Source organism: Cheilinus undulatus, linkage group 6, assembly GCF_018320785.1.
Source record: "Cheilinus undulatus linkage group 6, ASM1832078v1, whole genome shotgun sequence".
Lineage (NCBI taxonomy): Eukaryota > Metazoa > Chordata > Actinopteri > Labriformes > Labridae > Cheilinus > Cheilinus undulatus.
Genome location: NC_054870.1, coordinates 26,501,230 through 26,523,711, shown reverse-complemented (window position 1 = coordinate 26,523,711; position 22,482 = coordinate 26,501,230). Strand labels below are relative to the sequence as shown.

At 36.5% G+C, this 22,482-nt stretch overlaps 1 long non-coding RNA gene across 2 annotated transcripts in view; it reads left to right on the top strand.

Annotated features, from left to right (window-relative positions):
- Nucleotides 1–22,482, top strand: part of LOC121510951 — a 116,332-nt gene that overhangs the window by 72,038 nt on the left and 21,812 nt on the right. For both annotated transcript variants that reach the window (XR_005992008.1, XR_005992007.1), the window contains one exon: nt 16,022–16,086. This is a non-coding gene — a long non-coding RNA (uncharacterized LOC121510951). The remainder of the gene's footprint in view (nt 1–16,021; nt 16,087–22,482) is intronic.

Genomic DNA, 22,482 nt, shown 5'->3' with positions numbered 1-22,482 from the left:
GGCACCCGCCATGTATGCAGGCAACCTGGGCTCAAATCCAGCCTGTGGCACCATTTCCTGCATGTCTCTCCCTGCTCTCTTCCCTGTTTCCAACTCTATCCACTGTCCTATCTAATAAAGGCCAAAAACAAATCTTTAAAAAATATATATGTATTTTTATTCAATTGACATTACCTAGTAATTTTCAATTTGACATTAAAGAGGGTTTTTTGGGGGGCAAAAATCAACAAAAGGGTAAAACATCCAAGGGGGTTGAATATTTTTTATAGGCACTGTAGACTCATAGTATAAGCCTGCCCTGGCATATTTTTACCCCTCCATATGCAGGGTAAAGGTTTGTTTTGATTGGTACATGCATTTTCCTTGTCCCACTTTTCTTTTTAAATGTCTAATCCAGAGTTTTCTTTAGCATGTAATCTCCATGTCAATTGGCTTCATTGTAGACATTTTTTGGTGCTATAGCAGATCATTTTGAGACTGATTTTAAAGGCACCTGAATGATTTTGGATGGAGTCATCCTGGGGAGTTCACCAGGCCAATCACACACGTTTAAACTATGATGTCGTTTCTCAGGCGTGGGCCGGGATTACTCATTCACTTTCTCCACATAGCCTTACTTTGTCATCTTTTGCTTTACACCAGCAGAGTTCAGGCAGGACGAGTTTTTAGTCACAATGAGTGAATCTAATTCATCCCTAACATCACATGATTCAGAGACCAGCAGACTGGGGTTTACACTTTCACTTGATGGGCTTATAAAATATACATTTTTATCAAAAAGCTAAACAGACTTACATAATACCTTGATAAAGTTTATGAAAAATTATAACCTGCCAAAGAAAAAGCATGGAGTGGCTGTATTTTGATCCAGTCTTAGTTGTTGTGGAGGTGTGCGAGGTCTGCTTGTAATCTGTCACCACCTCAACAGAGGGCGTTGTCGTTTTCACATCTTGCTTCAAAATGCAGACCAGATCACAGCACGGCCTCTGCTCGGCCTCCCACACACGGCAGTACACAGGTTGACATATACGACAATTTTAAAGCAACCTCTTTACTACCTCAATTTCCTTTTTAAGGCAGACTTTTTGGTTCTTAATTTCTTGGACATTTTCTGCTTTAAACCATAGCAGTTCATAAAGGAAATGGAGAGCAGACTTTTCTATCTGTCTGCTCTCTTTAGTGTGAAAGTGAGCTGAAAAGAGAAGTGCTTTGATCGACGAAGCATTAAAGGTGACACCACTCAAACTAAGCCCACATTTTAGAAACGAGTCAGAGTGAAATTTAAGCTATGACAGATGGATATAGTAGAGTTTTTATGACAAACATATTGTGCCAAAAAGTCTTTTAAACTTTTTCTTGGTTCATTCTTTACCTTTATCTTAAATTTCCTCTTTATATTGCCTAATTCTATTTTCTGTCTACCTGAAAAAATGGCAACAAAATGATGAAAGATGATGCTTTCTCAATCTGAATTCAAATTAGCTCAAGTTCTGCTTTTAAATTTGCTCTTATGTACTTAAAGGTAAAAATAATATGCATCTCCAATGGTCCTCTTTGCATTAATTTTGAGCTTAATTTTATTTCTTTTTTACTTTTATTTTGCTGTATTCTTTCAAAATTAAAGATAAAAGCTGATGGTTTCGAGAGAGGAAAAGTATTTCTGCTCCTGTACCCACTGCTCTCTCATCCTCTCAGCTTCCTTTTCACTTTTCTGTAACACACACTCAGTATCTTATCACATCAAAGCTCAGCCTCGCTGTCTCTTTCTTTACTCTCTGACTAATTTAGATAGTAAAGAGAGACGCTGAGTAAAGCTTCACCCGTCTTCTCTTCTGTATTTTTAGGCGACACAGTCATGTTGCATGAAGTAATGGGTTTCAGGTGAACTTTGTTAAAAAGGTCGGTGGGTTTCTGGTCCCCAGAGTCGGCTGTTTACGGCCCACAGAGTCCAGCCCAAGCTCAGCTGTCCGGGGAAAAATTGTAAATTTCAGTTCTGATTTGACTTTGTGTTTTGCGGGTTTGCCTGACTTTAGAAAATTGTTGTCGATGTTGGGTCACAGGCCCCTGAACGTGTCCTCGAGTGTTTTAGTGAGAACAACAACCTGAAAGTGTGGATGTGAAAACAGAAAAGAGTGCTAAGTAATTATTGGACCTTTGATAGAGCAGAACGTGGTTTTTCAGATTCAGGTTTATACATTTTTTTTTAGCAATAAATCTCACAGTAAAAGTGAAACTCTGAATCAGAAGGAGAATTTCTTTGATCGATCATCCTGCCGAGGTGACATATAAGGTTTTTTGTGTGGGTGGAGTGGAGTTCATTATTTTATTTCACCTACTATAACCGCTAAAAGTCTGATACTTTACTAGTATTTATCCTCTTTTTGTCATCCAGAAATCCAGCTATGATGACATAGGTTTACCTTCATACAATGCACATACACACTGTAAGTTTATTCTAATAAACTGTGTCCTTATTTTGCTCAGTTTCATTTTAATTATTTTTTAAAGACATTTAATACCCATTTTGTTATGAATGTCTGTTTTAAAGCTCTTATGAATTGCTTTGTGTATGAATGGTGCCCTATAATTTTCCTTAGCTTGTTTATTTAAAATTTAAAAACAACATCCAGAAATCAGATAAGACCTTTTTCAATCTTACTTTGAAATTTGACCAAAATAATAAAAAATAAGAGTTTGTGTTCCCACAATATGAGCACATTTACTCTCTTAGATTTTATTAATAAATGATAAATCATACTGAAAGAGAGGCAGGTACTGAAACCATTACATGACCTTTAAATTTGTTTTTCAAGTTGTTTGCCGGTCTGAAAATATGCAGCTTGATTACACAAATTACACGAGGCAATGTCAAATCTTATAATAATCAATATTTACAATATGGAAATCTACAATAAGATATTAACCTCACTTTTAAGTTTTATTAAGTGTTTTGATATTTGCTTGTATTGAAAATGAAGCAATCTGACAAATAACCTGTGATTGTTTTTGAGTGTTAATTTGTGTCAGACTTGTTTTCTTCGTATAAATAAATCCATAAGTCAAACTGAAACTGTGATGCTCTGGAGTGATCATTTTTACCAGAGCAAACAGGGGAAATTTACCTCGTGAAATGTTCGTTTCTCTGACAACCCACTCAGTTTCGACTGGAAAAAAAAAAGTATTTAACCTTTACAGCAATGACAAAGGCAGAAAAGAAAAAAAGGGAGTGAAATGTGAGAGACTGAATATTGTCTCTATAGAAATCCAGCAGCTGAATCAAAGAGTTCACTCGGCCATTGAAACACACATTTTGACTCACTTTCTTTTGTTGTTTTTGAGTATTTGCATGTTTTTACATTTGCTGTTTCACATGTCACATGTCTGTTTGATGTTTTATCGATTTTATGACCAAGATGAGCAGTTTCATGTCTCAAAATGACACTTAGAATATTTCACAGCTTACCATGCATGTGGAATAAAGACAATATCAATATTTAATGAGGACCTGTTTGTTTCTTTCTTTCTTGGTTTGTTCGGCAGAGACATACGCAGAAAGCTGAGAATTCAACTGCACACAACAAAACCTGCAAATGAACACAGTCATAGATAATACTGACACTTTCACATTGTCTATATGGGTCCACGCCCCAGAGTGTTGATTTGACTCCTTTTGGAGAGTTACAACCGTAACACTGATTAAGTTTCTTTATTGACTCTTTTTGGAGTTAAAATTGACTCTTTTTAACACTAATGCTACTTCACCTTAACGCTTTGTAGAGTTAGAAATATACTCTTTCAGTGGATTATTTTAGTTTATGACAGTGTTATCCTCATACTAGTATTGTAGGGTGTACATATTTAATTTAACTCAATTTTTGTAATTTTGAAGTTTTTACAATTTGTAATTATTGACAGATTGCAATGTGCTTTTCATATTTACTAAAGTCTGACATTCAGTAGTGGACACCTGTGGTAAAGTTGATGTGTGGCACCCTGTTCTACATATGGGAAGTCAGTGACTCACTGGATAACTTCACTCATGGTGCAGATGTGTCGAACATAAAAAAACAACAATAATCCTCCAGACATGAGCAAATGAATCCCAGCGGTAATCACTTCAAAACAGATGACATCTGAACACTACTAGTCACATATAAAATCATCTAAAAAAAAAAAATAAGACACATCTTAACACTTTTCACAAAGGCATAGTGGGGAAACTCTGCCCCCCAGATTTGAAATGGCATTGTGAAATCAATGACCCTCTACAGAGTTGAACTTACACTGAATGCATTATCACTGTCAAATAACTCCAACACTGAAAACTATTTCACTCAGAATCGAGTTAGAATTACACTTTGGATTTTAAATTCAACCCTGACATTTTTATCACTCTGATTTAAACAGGTCCTGCTGTGCCTGCCAGCATTTATAGTTGATCCTTTTTCTAATGTCTGTCTCTGGAAGGGCCTTATATTAATTACTTATACTATATATCATAAACAAGTGGTTCTTAACTGGTGGGTCGGGACACAAGAGTGGGTCAAGGAGTGCCTGGAGAAACTGAGTCCATGATGTATGAAATGTATAAACAGACACATTTTTTTACACTATTGCTCCATGATAATGACTATTTTTTGTCTTATTGTCAAGATCCTAACTTATTTAACTTATTTTTGGGAGAATTTAATTTTAATTTCTCATTTATTGTGTTTGTTTCACTAAATATTAACAAAACCCCACCATGAGAAATTAAATAAATTATGTTGTATTCATGCAGGTCAGTTGAGGGTTTCTGTAATGGCACGCTTGTCCTCTCTTTGTTAAGTCATGTTTTGTTTCAAACTGGAAATTTTCTGGAATTTGAGTTGCTCATTCAAGAGGTGGTGGCTAGACCAGTTAAGAACCAGTGCTATAAACTACATACCTCAAAATAATCTTCTAATCCTGGAAAGATTTAGCTCATTGTGAACAGTTCTGCTCTTGGTATAGTGGTGCCAAAGATGATAACGTTGATGACAATCATGTTGATGATGATGATAATACTGAGGTCATATGTTGATGATTTGTTGTTTTGTTGCTTTAATGATGATGATATTAACCATTTTAAAAAGCTTCTACACACTGTGTGCATTGTTTGCAGCACTGCATAGCAGCACTTGTGTCTGACTGGACTTGAAGCTGTTTGTAGCACTTACTAATGTCGCCTACATCCTTGCTTATGTTGTTATTTCTTTCTGATGTGTGCTGCTTTGGACAAGTGTCTGCTGAATGAAATTATAACATTATAGAGCATGCTCATTGACATAGCCAATCTGTGCATTACATCTGGCTGACATTTATAAGTAATCTCAAGCTTTGCAGTATGCACATACTGTATGCTATACAAACCCACACGAAAGCGTATGCCTGTACAAATGTAGCAGCATCCATACGTATGAACAGTACTAGTATATGCATAACTCTGTCCTTCACACTAACACAACCCCATACATGCCTACAGGATTGATTCATTTGTAGTTATCTCTTTAGTGTCATTTTGAAATTAAGCAACATGTTTGTTGTCAAATCTATTTTTTTTTTCCCTTTAGGGGAAGGATGTGGAACTAAAGGAGGTATTTCAGTATGGCTCTTTACAGCTCCCTGCAGTGCTGAGCCTGTACGGGTTGCACCATGAGGAGCCTGGTCATGTTAACACTTGTGGATATGTTTAGGGTATGTTTAGGTTTCCCAGGATATGACAATGGTGGGCCCTGCTGCCCAGTGTTTTTAATGCAGTTATTTATTCTATATAATGACTAAACTTATGTTTTATTCTGTTGAACTCTGATAGATTTGACTGAAATTTTTTCAACATAATTTCCTTCTTGTGATGATTCACCTACAGTTCTATATGAATAAGTGTGCAGACATATACTGCAGGATTAGGGTTACACAAGTCTTGACTCTTTCCCACATTTTACTTGTTTCCCAGTTTATTCCCTTCAGTATTGTGATTGTTATATCATAGGGATATTGTATAAAAAAGACATATTTGTAGACATGACTCTTTAGTTTCTCTCCTGCTGATTGTCTTTACTGATTTTTGTGATCGTGTGTGCATGCCGTGGTTTGTTTCTGCAGCAAAATGTCAGACGCTGTCACTCTCCCCGATGACTGGATGAGTAAATATAAACATGTTGATGGTTTCAGTCAGTTGCTGTTGCGTGCTCACAGTCCGTGGGTGGCATCTCTTTGCTGCCATCAGTAATGCTTTGATTAATTGCCTCACTTACTTCTTCCAAGTGTATTTAAACAGCTCCATTTCTATAAAATGGCAACACATGTTTGCAGTGACAGTAATGACTGTATGTATAGATTTGTTAGTGTATGTGCAGTGAAGCATTTGTGCTGTATGTGTGTGAACATGCTTCACATCCCCAGAGACCTCTGTGTATTTTTAAACATGTCTGTGTTTTTAGGTTGTTTTTTGGGCCCTTATTTGCATAGAATTTGTACATGTATGGAATTGTGTATTTTTGGCACACATGCCAGTATGTAAGTACATGTTACACAACATTTCACAACAGTTGTGTTCAGTGTTGCTGTTTTTACAGCTGTATGAATTGGTTTTTTTAAGTGTTCTATCTCTACAGGCTTTTTTAAAAAACTCACATTTGTATTTTAATGCTCATTACATGAATATTATGGTAACCACATAGGTGATTTTAGTCCACATGGAAAATTTGACAAAAATTTTGCAGACATCTTAAATGAAATAGTTATTCAGTAAAGCATCAATCCATTAAAAATACTGTAAATGATCTAATCTGCCTTATAGTAATCTGTGGCATACTTTATACTTTTTGATCATGCCTATTCAGCATCCTTGCAGTCTTTGCAATCATATATCAAAGGCACATGCTTGTATTAGATGAAATGGCTCATGAGTTGTACATTTTAAATGTAATTTTTTTTTAGTTTTTATTTTTGTATCTAATATCTAATTCCTGTGCATTGAAAGCAAAGCTAACCAAAGTCAGATTCCTTGTCTGCATAAGCACACTTGGCCAATAAACCTGATTCTGATTTGTATATTGCATATAATAAATACTCAAGCCTGAACTAAAGGTACTAGCAATCATTGATTCAGATGGTTTAACACTCTGGTTCATTAGTTCATGTTAGTAATGTTTTTTCTAAAGTAGCATACAGTTTAATATTAATGAGAAGCGCTCAGAGCTGTGTGAATATTATGACAGTGGGTGAGTGTGCTGATATTTTTGTTTTTTACCACCACCTCATAATAAGCCTCTAAATATATCAGGATGGAACATGTAGCATAAAGACCCTTAGGGAGTGGGTTATTTATGGTATGATAATATTAAGTTGTAGCTTTTTTTTTTACTTAACAGAAATATTGATAGTGTAGTTTAGGGAACAATTGTCACCATTAATTTGCTGCTTATTAGCATGATAATTTGTAGCATACTCATGCTTTTTAGTCACTATTAAGAGATTGTTAGGACCTTGTTCTGCAAAACCATTATCTATGTCTAATAGGCTAAGAGTTTTCTCTCAACAGCCTCCCTATTACAGCATATTAACAGCAAATTAGGATAGGGTTTTACATTAATTATGTTCTTAATATGCTTTGCTTAGAATGGCCCTTACAAGGTAGCATTACCACATAATAGCTCTTCTCCCTAGATTACTCTGAATAAGTAGGAGTTTAAGTTTGATTTCTTTAAACAAAGCATACAATTTCTATTCTTAGTGATGTCCAAATAACTCCTAATTAAACCTTTGAACTCAGAATATGTACCCCAAACTAAACTGAGGTCTTCTTCATCATTAATTCACTGTTCTTAAGTTGCCCTCTCTTTATACTTAATTATTCATTGTAGTACTGAACTGTACCCTAAACTAGTGTGTTAGCGAAATATTATATTTGTGTTGGGAAAAACTTTCATATAGTTTACTTCAGAAAAATCACTAACACTGCACAGTTAATGGGTACAGTGTTACATGTAAGAGCCCTGCATTCAGCACTTGTTTACATACTAGTATACAGTAGAGGTGCTGGCTCTACAGTAAGTAGATTTTCCCATAATGCTGTGGGCTGACAATGTAATGCACACATAAAAACAGAATATCAGCAACACCTAAAGGTAATACTTGTGTATGAAATATTTTATGGTGTAAAACTCATGTTTTGACATGCTGCTACTGTTGCTAATAAGCAGAGAGGTTTAGCACGAGTACTTAACAAATGCAAGGAACTTGAGCCTACATGTCCCGTTGTTTTAGGAGCCGAGCATCCCTTTCAGTACTGTGTTTGATTTTGTTTGTGCTTTATTTGTGGTTGTATAATTCAGGTTTTAAGTATGTTGTGACACATTTACAGCTCTTTGTGGGTACATGTAGTTAATACACATTTTGTTATTGCTCTATTTGTGTGTGTGTGCATGTGTGTGTTTATTATAGCTTGTTATGCGTACCGTGCGTATGGTATTATTTGAGTGTGTGTCCTTCTGCAGAAGTATTTGTGTGCATATAATTGTATATATTTCTTTAAATATAGCATTTGACTACAGCTGTTTATTGTTTACTGGGACCTCCATTAGCATTGGCACATGGACACAGCTTTTCTTCCTGGGGTCCAGAACATAAAATAAGGTTATAGAAGTGTGCATTTTTGCAACTGTATGTATTAACGCTTGTTTCTTACTTTTTGTCTTTCTGATTTTGCCCATTTGTTGACAGTTCTATGTATGTGTGCATGCATGTGTTTGTACAGTATGTTTGCATATGTAAATGAGAGAATCAGCAAAATCATCATGATTGCGCTTCCTTTCGTACTTTGTATCACTGTATGATTATGTATTTTTTATGTATTCTATGTTTAGTCTTTTTAATGTTGAGATTGCTTTGTGTGTATTTCGTGTGGTATTATATGTATTCTAAAGGCCCATCTAGGGACGGGCATTGCAAATTAGCTCTGGCTATAAATGCTGTGGTGTGTGGCAACAGTTTACTGTCTTAGACTCGTCCCTGTACAAATAAACATTACATAAATTAATGTACTTAGATTTTTTTTCGTCTCACATATACCAAAATAGGTTGGCTTTTGTGTGCAATAATGAAACTGTGAATTAATTTTGTGTGTGAGTCTCTTGTGTAAGTGTGTGTACCTCTGTAGGTGTGTGTAAATTCATTATCTCCGTGCAGCTACTTTTACATAATATGACATATTTTGTATTTAATCTACTAAGACATCTTATAAATAAGATAAGTAATTATCATTACATTATTATTTTTAACAGTGACAAAGAGGGAAAAAATGCTGAAAGGACAACAAAGGGAAATGAAGACAAGACAATAAACAAAGTACAGGTAGACAAATGGTAATTATTAACCATAGTCAAAATACTAATTATTCTTTACCCCAACGTCATGGTGAGAGCAAAGGCAAAATATATTACCATGCATTTAACATGCCTATGCACATTAAATACACATAGCGACACCTATATCTTAGTGCACACTGGTGTCGATATTGACAGTAACACATGCTCATCCAGTTCCGTTTATATTATTAGTTATCATGTTAATCAGCACATGGTAGAAAATAATGAGATGCAATATACAGTGCTTAACAAATTTATTAGACCACCTGTCATATTTGTCACAGAGACCATCCAGCATCATGAAGTGCTTTGCACTCAGCATCATGCGGACTCTTTCATTTTCAGTGGGCTCTCCATGTTTTATCATTTTGAACAGGAATGAGGAATTTCAAACTAAATTCACCTTTTTATACCCAAATTTGAGCCGGCTCACTGGGCTTCTCTGAGAAGTCATAAATTAATCAAGCATAACATTCAACCACTAAAATTCATTTTTCTGTTCAGGAATGCAAGTAAATAACTATAATTTGAAATATTTATCAAGAAATAATAATGTGCTTTACTGTTTTTTCAGTTTTTTGTAAATCAGTAAATTTAAAAATTCATGGATAACAATAATAATTATATTTTAGCATTAAAAATATCATTTGGGTTAAAGAGCTTCTACATATTTATGTATTAACCATTGCAGAAACATAAAAAATGATTTTGGTAATTACCAATGCTGTTAATTTAGGGCATAAACCTTACTTTGGGTGGTAGTCTAATAAATTTGTTAAGCACTGTACATACATTAATTACAAAGCAAGGGTCCTGTTGAAACTTCTAGTTTATCCCACAGAATATGGTCATGAATATTATAGATAAATAAGATGCAGTAAGGCACAGATGTAATAGTGATTTTCTGCTCCCAAGGTATTATTATTATAATGGAGTTTACATATAGTAATAAGTTACGGGTCTAGACAAGGAACAAAGAAATATAAAACACTTTGCATGTTTTTTTTATCTAATTTGTCCTCATGTGTTGATGACATGCTTGTTGTCATCTTATTCTTTCCCTACTTGAGATGCTTGATAATGTGCATTTATCTTTATATTGACATGATTTCTTGTATTATTACTACAAGTGTGTATGGGATGAAGTCCTTTGTTCAAAGAAACATTTTCTAAAGTAGGCACGTGAATACTTGCAGGAATTGTGTTTATTTATTTACATAGCAAGTTCACAAACTCGCATGTCTCTCTATATATTTTTGTCTGTGTGTTTTCAAGTGGATATATGTTGTTTTGCCTGTGCATATCTGTGTTCTATATTTATATCTTGATATGATACCAGAGGTGTACCTACAGAACTTCTGTGTATGTTTTCGACAGTGTGTGTGGTTAGCAGATCTAGAGAATTAAACTGTAGTTTAGTTAAACTGCAATAACTGATTGTAACATCATACACGCTGAAATCATGTACCTATTACAGTTTATTTGTTTTGGTGTTAGACTCATTAAGTTCAGGATTTTCTTTGGATTTGTCACAAATCTATTAATAGTTGAATGAGTAAGCACGCAAATAATTTAAAACAACAGAATTCACTATGAACCTGCAGAAGATAAATGTAGTTTGTTAATGATAATGTGATCATATATGATACGGAGATTAAGATTTTTATTTTTATTTTTTTTCATTATTTACAGAATGTAAATTCAGGGTCAGCTTAACAGATTCAGATTCAACCAATGACGTCTTTAGTACATTTGTTATGTCTAGAATTTGTTGAAGCTGGCCCAGATGCTAATGTTGGCCCAAGATATTTTTAAACTTTCTCTAATCTATGTGTTTATTTGTGTAGATCTGTGTGTACAATACAAGTAACCATACGCTACGTGCTAATATACGCTGTGTGTGTTTTTTTTTTGCAGAAAGTATTTATTTGCATACACGTGGACATGTGAAACAGCTTGTTCCCTCTTCTGGCTGCTGGCTGTCTGTCTTGGCTGACATTTACACATTCAAATCAGAGACTGTTTATGGCTCTTTGGGGCACATGACATGATTTCATGTCTGTTCATCATGACCCACTCACATTACTGCAGCTCCTTTCACTACACCTCACACTGAAAAACTCACTCATCACTCTGTTGGTGTCAATCAGAGCCTCATGACCCCCCGACCTCAACTTTTCAGGAACTAGTCGCATCATCTCATTAAGCTCAATCATCACATTGTTACCTTTTTGCTCTGAACCTTGATTTAAGTTCCTTGAATTTTAGTGTATATTAATGTGTGTTGATCTTCTATTTGGGGTCCTGGACAGATTCCTGTGATTTTAGTTTTATGTTTTATACGTAATGACTTTGAAACCACACTAGATGTCTGTGAATTGCTTTATATCTGTTCACATAAACACATGACATTAATAATAACGACCAACAACTCATCACTGTTTGTTATATCAATTTTAATGGATAATGTGTCTATTTTTGGCTGACCACTAAGGTCAGTCCTATAGATGGCTCTGTCTGTGTCTGACTGCGTGACTGAGTGAGTGATTCTACTTTCAGAGTCATACCATATAGAGTTGGGTGTAGTTGTACTGAAGCCCTCTAATGGCTGCCTCCACTGCTATAAATACCTCAGATATACAGTCATGGCCGAAAGTATTGGCACCCCTGGAACTTTTCCAGAAAATACATCATTTCTCCCAGAAATTGTTGCAGTCAACAAATGTTTTGGTATACATGTTTTTATTGCCTTTATGTGCATTGGAACAACACAAAAAATACGAAGAAAAAAGACAAAATTGACATAATTTATACACAAAACTCAAAAAATGGGCCAGACAAAATTATTGGCACCCTCAACTTAATATTTGGTTGCACAACCTTGGAAAAAAAATAACCGAAACCAATCGCTTCCTATAACCATCGACAAACTTCTTACACCTCTCAACTGGATTTTTGGACCGCTCTTCTTTTGCAAACTGCTCCAGGTCTCTCAGATTTGAAGGGTGCCTTCCTGCAACAGCAGTTTTGAGATCTCTCCATAGGTGTTCAATGGGATTTAGATCCGGACTCATTGCTGGCCACTTCAGAACTCTCCAGCGCTTTGTCTTCAACCATTTCTTGGTGCTTTTTAAGGTATATTTGGGGTCATTGTCCTGCTGGAACACCCATGACCTCTGATGCAGACCCAGCTTTCTGACACTAGGCCCTACATTGCAGCCCAAAATTTTTTGATAGTCTCAGATTTCATGATTCCTTGCACACAGTCAAGGCACCCAGTGCCAGAGTCAGCAAATAACCCCAAAACATCCTTGAACCTCCACCATGTTTGACTGTGGGCACTGTGTTCTTTTCTTTGTAGGCCTCATTCTGATTTCTGTAAACAGTAGAATGACGTACTTTTCCAAAAAGCTCTACCTTAGTCTCATCTGTCCTCAAAATGTTCTCCCAGAAGGATTGAGGCTTACTCAGGTACATTTTTGCTAATTCCAGTGTGGCTTTTTTATGGCTCTTTGTCAGCAGTGGGGTTCTCCTCAGTCTCCTGCCATAGCGCTTCATCTCATTCAGAAGTATGGTCCAAGCTGACACTTTTGCACCCTGAGTCTGCAGGACAGCCTGAATTTGTGTGGAAGTTGACTGAGGATGTTTATCCACCATTCCAACTATCCTGCGTTGCATTCTTTTGCCAGTTTTTCTCTTCCGTCCACGTCCAGGGTGATTAGCCACAGTACCATTGGTTATAAACTTCTTGATTATATTACACACAGTGGACAAAGGAATTCCAGGTTCTCTGGAGATGGTCTTGAAACCTTGAGATTGTTCAGATTTTTCTACAATTTTGCTTCTTAAGTCCTCAGACAATTCTCGGCCCTTCTTTCTCTTCTCCATGCTTGGTGTGGTACACACAGGGACACAACACAAAGCTTGAGTCAACTTTTATACATTCTAACTGGCTTCAGGTGTGATTTTTATATTGCCAGCACCTGTTACTGCCACAGGTGAGTTTAAATGAGCATCACATGCTTGAAATAAAATGATTTACCCACAGTTTTAAAAAGGTGCCAATAATTTTGTCCGGCCCATTTTTTGAGTTTTGTGTAAAATTATGTCCATTTTGGTTTTTTTCTTCGTATTTTTTGTGTTGTTCCAATGCACATGAAGGAAATAAACATGTGTATACCAAAGCATTTGTAATTGCAACAATTTCCGGGAGAAATTGTGTATTTTCTGGAAAAATTCCAGGGGTGCCAATACTTTCGTCCATGACTGTAACTTTAGGATTGAGTCCTTTTTACTTAAACTGGACCACGTCTCTGTATGAAATGAAAAATAAAAACAATCCCAAAAGCATTACGGTCGGCTTGTCCGGTATATTCAGGGCCTGCTGCTGCGTTAGCTGTTAGTATGGATGTTGCTGTAGGAATGCCAGCTTACTCAGAACTGAACAACATTTCTTGTTGAAACCATGTGTCCCCTCCCCGCTCAAAAGAGCACAGAATAAAGGGAGGATATTTTCTCCTCACTGTTCTCTAACAACATCAACTGCGGTTAACTGGATGTGTCTGTGTAGGGGCATGTGTTTCTGTGTAACCAATCAGATACGATAAAAGACAAGCAGGAGGGGAGGGGGGATGACGTTGCTCAGGGCTCCAAGTACCATTCAGTCTCCACACAGAAGGGGAGGAAGAGAGAGAGGAGAAAATGGAGCTATACAAGTTTAAGTCACCAGTAACAATAAATTCCATATAAATAAGGACGGTACCGGGTTGTGTAACATGGATTTTATACAAAACTTTATGTATGCAAAATGTAGTCATTCTTTCGGTTTTATAGTTTATTCATTGTCCCCAAATTAAGTTTTTTTTTTTTAATACACTACATTTAGAAAGTATTCAGACCCCTTTTCTTTTTCCAGTTGTCTTATGTTGCAGCCTGATGCTACATTATAAAAAATAATTTTATTCTCATTACTATACACTCAGTACCCCATCATGACAAAGTAAAACCAGAATTTTAGAATCTTTTGCTAATTTATAAAAAAGAAAGAAACAGAAATATCACAATGACATAAGTGTTTAGACCCCTTGCTTGAAATTTCTCTAAGGTTCTTCCCATATCTCCCAGTCTTTGCTGGGATATTTCTACTTCTTGATTGGAATCCACGTGATAAATTGAAGTGATTGGACAAAGGGTCAGCGGGTCTGAATACTTATGTCAGTGTGATATTTCAGTTTTGAATTTCAATAAATTAGCAAGCATTTCTAAAATGTTATTTTCACTTTGTCATGACAGGGTACTGAGTGTAGATTTATGAGAATATATATCTTTTTCCGTAGCATCAGGCTGCATCATAAGAAAAACTGAAACAGAGGGTCTAAATACTTTCTGAACGCACTGTACTGTATACGGTAGAGATGCCTTTTCAACATCTTTGGGTTTTTTTTATCAGGGTAGATTATGAGTTTTGTACAGTATGCTCCACATTTTAGGTAAAAACTTTGTGTTGATTAAAAGTAAATTTTAAAAAATCTTCCCTTTAAAACAGAATAGATTAGAATACCTTAATTGTCATTTCACATTGTACAACAAAATTTGCTGTGTTTCTCTAAAACAAGGAGAACATATAAAAGGAAAAACAGGCTGAGCTAGAAAAGTTCTAAAAGTCTGGTGCATTCAGTGCAATCTACAGTGTTATGCTATTAAAAAAACAGGGCAAGTAAAAAGACAAAACTGCACATGGTCACTGAGTCATTTTCTATGAGCTGTATTGCTCAAGATTATAAGACCATATGGCACCTTTGAAATAACCAAATTGCACCTCTAAAGAAATGTAATGTAAAAATTAAAAATGCATAAATATTATGCACAGTCCTGCTCACAGTGCCAGATGTGAGTCGTGTAATGATCAGTGTTATTGGGGGATTGGTGGTTGTATTTGTAGCACTGTTCCTGTAAAGTAAATCTCAGTAATGGCTCTGAGGCAGAAACTGTTTTGTAAACCTTGATGTGTGAGTTTTTAGGGTCCCGAGATGTTGTTCTGATGGCAGCAAAGTGAAAAGGTGGATGAATGGGAGGGTGACATCCTTCAGAATGCAGCTGGCTCTGCAAAGACCGCGTGTTTTGAGGGTGTATATCAATGAGAGCTGGGTTAGTGTTTTTTGAGCAGTGTTTATGACTCTCAGGGAGGCTTTCCCAACTGTTGCTGTGCAGTTTGCAAACCATGCTATAACACAGTACTCTCCATAGAACAGCAGTAGACAGAGATGATTTACTGATTTACATTATGTGTCAGGGATATCCTACATGATGCCATGATTATCCCAGATAGCTGCATTTACACATAAACATGACTGAATTACCCCTCCCCTAAAGGGCCACCTACTGATACAGTCTTGTTCTTAAAACTAGAGTCAGCTGACTAAGACGCAGACTGTGGCGGAGTAGGAAAAGTGTTCGTGTGTTTGCAGGAGAAAAAAAGGAAGGTAAAGGTAGAAAAGTGGGAGCATGAAAGAAGGGGAAATCTGTTTCCTAATTTCTTTTTAACAATGGGTGTTTTTTTCAAACCTTGTCAAACAACCTTATTTAATTGTATATTTGCAAATTTTAATTTTATATTTCCTTCATTTCTCCAGGAGGGTTCTATACAAATTCATGATTTGGGAAGTCCTGGTTGATCCTTCAGCACGAGCAGTTTCAGGTAAGATAAAAAAATACCCTTTAAACACTCACACTAGATAAAACTGCATGAAATTGAAAGCAAAGAAAGTAATGTTTAAAATACAGATACTATAAAACCCGGTGTGTTAATGCCTTTATTGACAGAGAGACCACACTGGAAAGAGTAGTTGGAAATATGGATGAGAGTTGGGAATGACATGCAGGAAAGGAGCCACACATGACATGATGGGGACATGAACCCCAGCCGTCTGTGTAGATGGGATGCAACCTGACCTCTGGGCCAGGGGTTCTTAAACCTTTCAACAACCCCTAAAAATAAAAGAGCCAGAGACCACAGGCCCCCTCTGTCCCTCAAGGTGGTTGAAACATAGCTGAGCATAGCTGTGCACATTCAAGAATAGGCATGTGCAGACTAAGATTCTGAGGATTTCTAAACATTACGTTGATTTCAGCTTAAATCTAACCAAATTACTATGCTTTCTTGGATTTAACAAATTTAATGCACACAGTATATTTTTATAAAAATGGATAAAACATACAGTTTGAAATCATTTAAAAATATTCTTTATTTTTTGGAAGGCAACTGGTGACCCCTGCTCAATATCCTGGGTCCCGAGTCCTGACTAAACATTGAAAATTACTGCTTTAGGCCATCAGCAACCCTTAAATGTAGACATTTTAAACAAGTGCTTAAATCCCTTGAGAAGAAATTTGTCTGAACAGTTGGATGGCTAAAATGATCTGAGGCTCAATTTCGATGTTTACTAACTTAGTCATTCAGCCTATTTAGCTAGGTGCACCTGAAAGGTGGGCAAAATGCTGTGTGACGATGCTGTCCGTTTTTTTTATTATATTGCAAGAATTAAGTCAATATTACAGTGTAAAGATGAATGAGATATGAATTATAAAATTATGAGTTAAGTCTTATCTGTTTAATAATTGCATATATAAAATCATTATACTAATAGATTGCACAGGTTTTCTACTTGTTCTTTATTATTACCACCAAGGCTATTATGGTTAACCCTTTACCTACTGAGCGCTGTGTTTTATGTGTCTGGAGTATTATTACCGTAACTCTGTCAAAGTTTGTCTGATCAGAAAAATTCCAACAGCGTTGGAAAGCTGAGAATTCTGGGCATGGGCACATATCTTGGTTCATTACTGTACTCGCAACCATATGATGTGGGCATTCATAGCAAAACACCATAGCAAAACACCAGAAGTATCGCAAGACCGCTACACGGATTCTCAACACTGTAACTCCTCGAAAGTTTGCTCAATCTAAAAAAATTCCAACGCTGACAGAGAGCGGAGAATCTGTGCTTTCCGGCAATATATGATGTGTGGTATATATATTACAGAAATATCAAACAGCACTGCAAAAACAGCAGCTTTGGCAGAAGACAAGTGAAAAAGGAGAGGCTTTCTCATAAAAGCCATGAAAAACAAATCCGTTTTTGTGTTTTTCTTCTTTTAAACTGTTGAGAATTCCATATAATGTGCAATAATCATTAACCAGATGTTGACAAGTCAAGTTCAAGTACAAGTACCAAAGCTCTCAGACTAAGGGCATTTCCTGACTATTTTAAAGCCATAATAACAAAATATGTCCAAATCGCCATTTTTAGACTCAGTAGGTAAAGGGTTAACCTAAACCAACAAAATAACTATTGCAACTAAAACTAACACATAGAAATCATTTTAGTTTACTGAAACTAAAGTAAAAATGTGGCTTGACAGAAATATGAAAATTAACTAAAATATTTTTTGTGCTAACAAAATTAGCATCAAATAAAATTTTAGACCAAGTATAGCCTAGTCTTGGACAGCAGCATACTGATGGACACATCCTTATGACTTTTGCCAGGCATGGGATTTCAGAGGGGTCTTGCTGCAGACCATCGCTCTCAGACGCCCCCTCTTGCAGACCACTACTATGAGACTTCATATCTGTCAGAACAGAAATACAAGTTACACTTTTAAAGTGGATACAGTTTTTGGTTAGGTCAAGGTAAGGTCAAAGTTAAGGGTTAGGATACTTAAGTAACAGGTTAAAAACCTGTCCCAATTACAAAACATTTAATAAAGTCGAGTAAACAGACTGTTTACAGGAAAAAAACATCCTCCATGAAAACATTCTGATGCAGCTTCTGTGGTTCTGTTAGCTGTGACTCATACATTTCTGGGTAACATAAGCTACAAAACTAACATTAGTTACATAAGAAATATAACTACATGGTGTAGGTAACTTAAGTAGCCACGTGACCTTTAAGTACATTTGCTAAAGCTTATGTTGTTAAAGCAAACGTAGCTACATTGGCTTCCGTAGCAACATTAACCAGATAGTGTGGTGATGTTAACTTTAGCTAAAGTTAACAAAGCTAAAGTGAGCAACCATTCCATATCATAATTTAACCCCAGATTAGACCTCTGACCTTTCCCCTCTATTTCATTTAATATAACTATTAAAATAATGTAACTACTAGACTTTGTATGAATAAAGTACCCCCCCCCCCCCCCCAACCCCCTGCCCCAAAAGTGGAAATACTTTGTACTGGAAAATGACAGTACTTCCATTCTGACTGGCACGGCATCCCACATGAATGGTCTGTGAGAGGGGGCATCTGAGACCTAGGGTCAGACTGTTGCAAAAACCTAGGTCTTGTTCTGGACTCTGATCTAAATTTTAACAGTAATATCAAAACAGTAATAAAATCAGCTTATTATAACCTCAAAAACATTGCAAGAATTAAAGAATTCTTGACAAAACAAGACACAGAAAGACTTATGCATACATTTATTTTTAGTAGGCTTGACAACTGCAACAGTGTCCTTGCAGGAATAATCAAAAATCAATGAGACAGTTACAGCTTGCTCAATATGGTGCTGCTAGAGTACTGACTAATATCAAAAAGATTGAGACATAACACCAGTTCTTAAATCACTGCATTGGTTTCCTGTATCATAAAGAATAGATTTTAAAATTTTACTACTTGCTTTTAAATCCCTAAACAGCCTTGGGCCTAAATGAAGCGCCCAGAACCCTCAGATCATCTGGGACAGGTCTCCTGACTGTACCCAGGACAAGAACCAAGCAGGCTAAGGCAGCTTTTGGTTATTATGCGCCCTACCTCTGGAACCAACTGCCCAAGCACCTGAGATGTGCCAAAACATTTAACTCATTCAAATCAGGGCACAAAACATTTCTGTTTACATTGGCGTTTAAATGAATAAGCAAGTGGTTTACTGAAGCAATCTGTCAGATCTGCTTTGTTCATTGTTCAGTTTTGTCTTGTTCTTAACTTAACTCACCTTTTCCTTTTTTTTTCAAAATAAATATCATTTTTAAACATCATTTCATGCACATGTGTAAATACGTGTTTACATCAGCACACAATTAATTTTTAAGTCTCTGGGTGCATCCATGAACATCTGCATAACTACACATATTTAAGTGTATGTTAGTGCTTATAAAAAACTCTGTTAGACACGTATGTCTGCTTTGTGAATGCCATGTGATCTACTGATCACAGGACTTTCTTTGTAGTGTTCTCTTTTAAATTGTTTTGCCCAGTTATTGTGCCCTTGAAAGACACTTTGAATTGCCTTGTGTCTGAAAGGTGCTATTTAAATAAACTTGCCTTGCCTCTTGTGTAGGATATTTTACATTTTTTAAGTTTGAAGTTAAAATGGCTTCTTTTTCAAGCAATATTTTTTACAACTTTTTTAAGATCTTGGGGCCAGCTGGGACACTATCGTAAAAACTTATGCAGGAGTTAGCATTAAGTTTGTGTTACAAGTGTTGTCCGCTAGCAATAAGGCAGGGCTGTCCAAACTTTTTCCACCAAGGGCCACATACAGAAATATATAAGAATGGTTGGGCCACTTTCATATTCCTCACCTTAGGGATATTAAAGTAATTAAGACTAATCCAGTGTAAGTTAATACATTGAATATGCCTAAATGGCTTTTTAATGGCTGACAAGGCAAATAGACCGTCATTTTCAAGATTTGGGGGAGCCAATCAGATTTCAGGGGACCCTGTTTGGCCCTGGCTACCACTGGCTACACCCCTGATAAGCTGTCGGCGCTGTTAGTTGCTGCAAAAACCCATCAGGACATTATTAATCAAGATATCTCCTTGTCAAAATGTTTGTTTACACAATCATCATGGTAGCAATGCCTAGTGCTGAAAATAAAAAGTGCAATACAGTTAAGCATAAGCTTCATCATCTCATGGGAGCCATATTACATTTTATTTCTAGAATTTGCTGCGAGCCAATCAAAAATGGACTGCGGACTGCATTTGGCCCCGAGGCCATAGTTTGGACACCCCTGCAATTAAGTAAATATGTTGGGCTAGCCAACCCTTTCCCTAGCCACCCAAGCCTGAGAATGTAAAATGGTCTGATTTGTTTGGTCTAGACTTCACACAAAAGAAATGCTGGGCCTGACTCGTATTCCAATGTCAAGTTTAAATAAATAAAATAATACTCGTCATTTACATGTGTACATGTTGAATATTACAGTCTTTGGATGTAGTGCATGTTTTTATACTTATGATTTGTTTTCCACATGTTTAGGTCTATAAGGAGAGACAAATAAGAAAAAGAATTGCTTTCACAACAAATATCATGGAGATGTATCTTGTCTGAAGTTCTTTGTGTTTGGACTGTATTGGGGGATTTTGTGATTGCATAATGTCTTTTTGTGAGCAGCAGCAGGACCGATCCCCTCCAGAGTCCAGACTCTAGTAATGGTGGCTGAAGGCTTGCAAAGAGCTGGTTTAAGAGCTGATGGCTGCAAAGCAGAGCAGTAATGGGAGTTGGAGAGGCACATGAAATGTCAGCATGAGAGAACTAGAGGCAGAAATCATCAGAAAGGGAGCTAATAGGCTAACAATAAGGGAGAGCCAGCTGATTTTCCAGTGACAGACCCTAGACAATGACTGCAGAAAATTCAGTGAGCCTGGAAGAGAGTGATGAATGAGAAATGAACTGTGATTGTAAAGGCAAGAAAATAGACTCTGACTCATGCTAGAGCTGCATATGTGAGAGAAATCCCACAACAAATCTTTCCATTGTGGAGTTTTAATACAGGATCAGATGTTCTCGTAGAAGAGAAAACAGCTGTGATAAATTTGACCTAATCACCTGAACAACCTGGAGTGGGCTTTAAACCATAAAAATATTATGGCCTACGGATCATTAAACCTTGGTGTTGTGTTTATGATGATGTCTGTGAGAGCAGCATTCAGTGATGGCAAAATTGTGGCTATCTTGTAGTTAAAAATCCTTATCTGGCTTGTGAGGGATGTCACTTGCAGTAATAGTTAAAGATGCAGGTTCCTGCTACTATTTGTCACATCTTTCTCAATGTCTCATCACTGCTTGTTTTTGTGTAAGAATCTATTGAAGACTCTTTGCAGGTGACCTGTATAAAACCTCAGCTGGATGTAAACACGCTACAGTAGGCCATGCACTGAGAATTGAAACAGTGACTGGATTTTCCCTGTGCTCTGCCTTCTTAGTAACTCACTGATATTGAACCTCTCACTTCCTTTTCAAAGCCACTTTGTTTACCAGCCTACACGGTATTTTTACTGAGGGCCTCTGCTTGCTCACATCACCTCAGATTACGGTGAAAAGCGCATTTAGTTTAGATTTACATGCACACTTGGCATTGTTTTGTCTGGGATACAACTAGCAGAATTTCCTTGGTATGATAAAGTGTTGACTTCTGATAAGGTGCCTCTGATTTGCATGAGAGATAGTCTCACCTGAATTTCAGCAGCAGGAACATCAATCATATTTGACTTAATGCAGAATGCATGAAAACAGCCTTCGTTCTCATTTTCCATAGAAAACAATCACAGTAATTTTTGTGGGTGCTATGAGCTTTAAAAGTATTTTCTCACTATCTGCTCCATCTCAAGGTCTAATTCACAAAGCACAGTGCTGAGGGTATTAAAACTGACACAACCCAAATAAAACAATATCAAAATGTAATGATACAGACATACAGTACCATACACTGTGAGTATTTTAATCTTTGTGAAACTTTCCTGCTTGGTTTGTGTTAGATTTTTGTCAGAGAAGTTGAGTAGATCAGTTGTTGGTGATTTATGAGGCTGCAGCTCCCAAGTTCAGGGCGGTGTGAGTCAACTCATTACTCAGCACATTTGAACATGAGTGTCAATGTTACACAACACATTTAAGAGGATATCTCAAATATGCCTGTAAAAGACATGTGAACTTGTTACTTAGTGGGTTATGGTCACAGATCTTTAGACGTTTGATAATAATTACCACCATAAAATGTAGATCAAACTGCATAAGGTGGAATATTGCTCAAGAAAACACTGAAAAGTCACCATTTTTCCAGTAGGTATCTACACACCTGATACCTACTG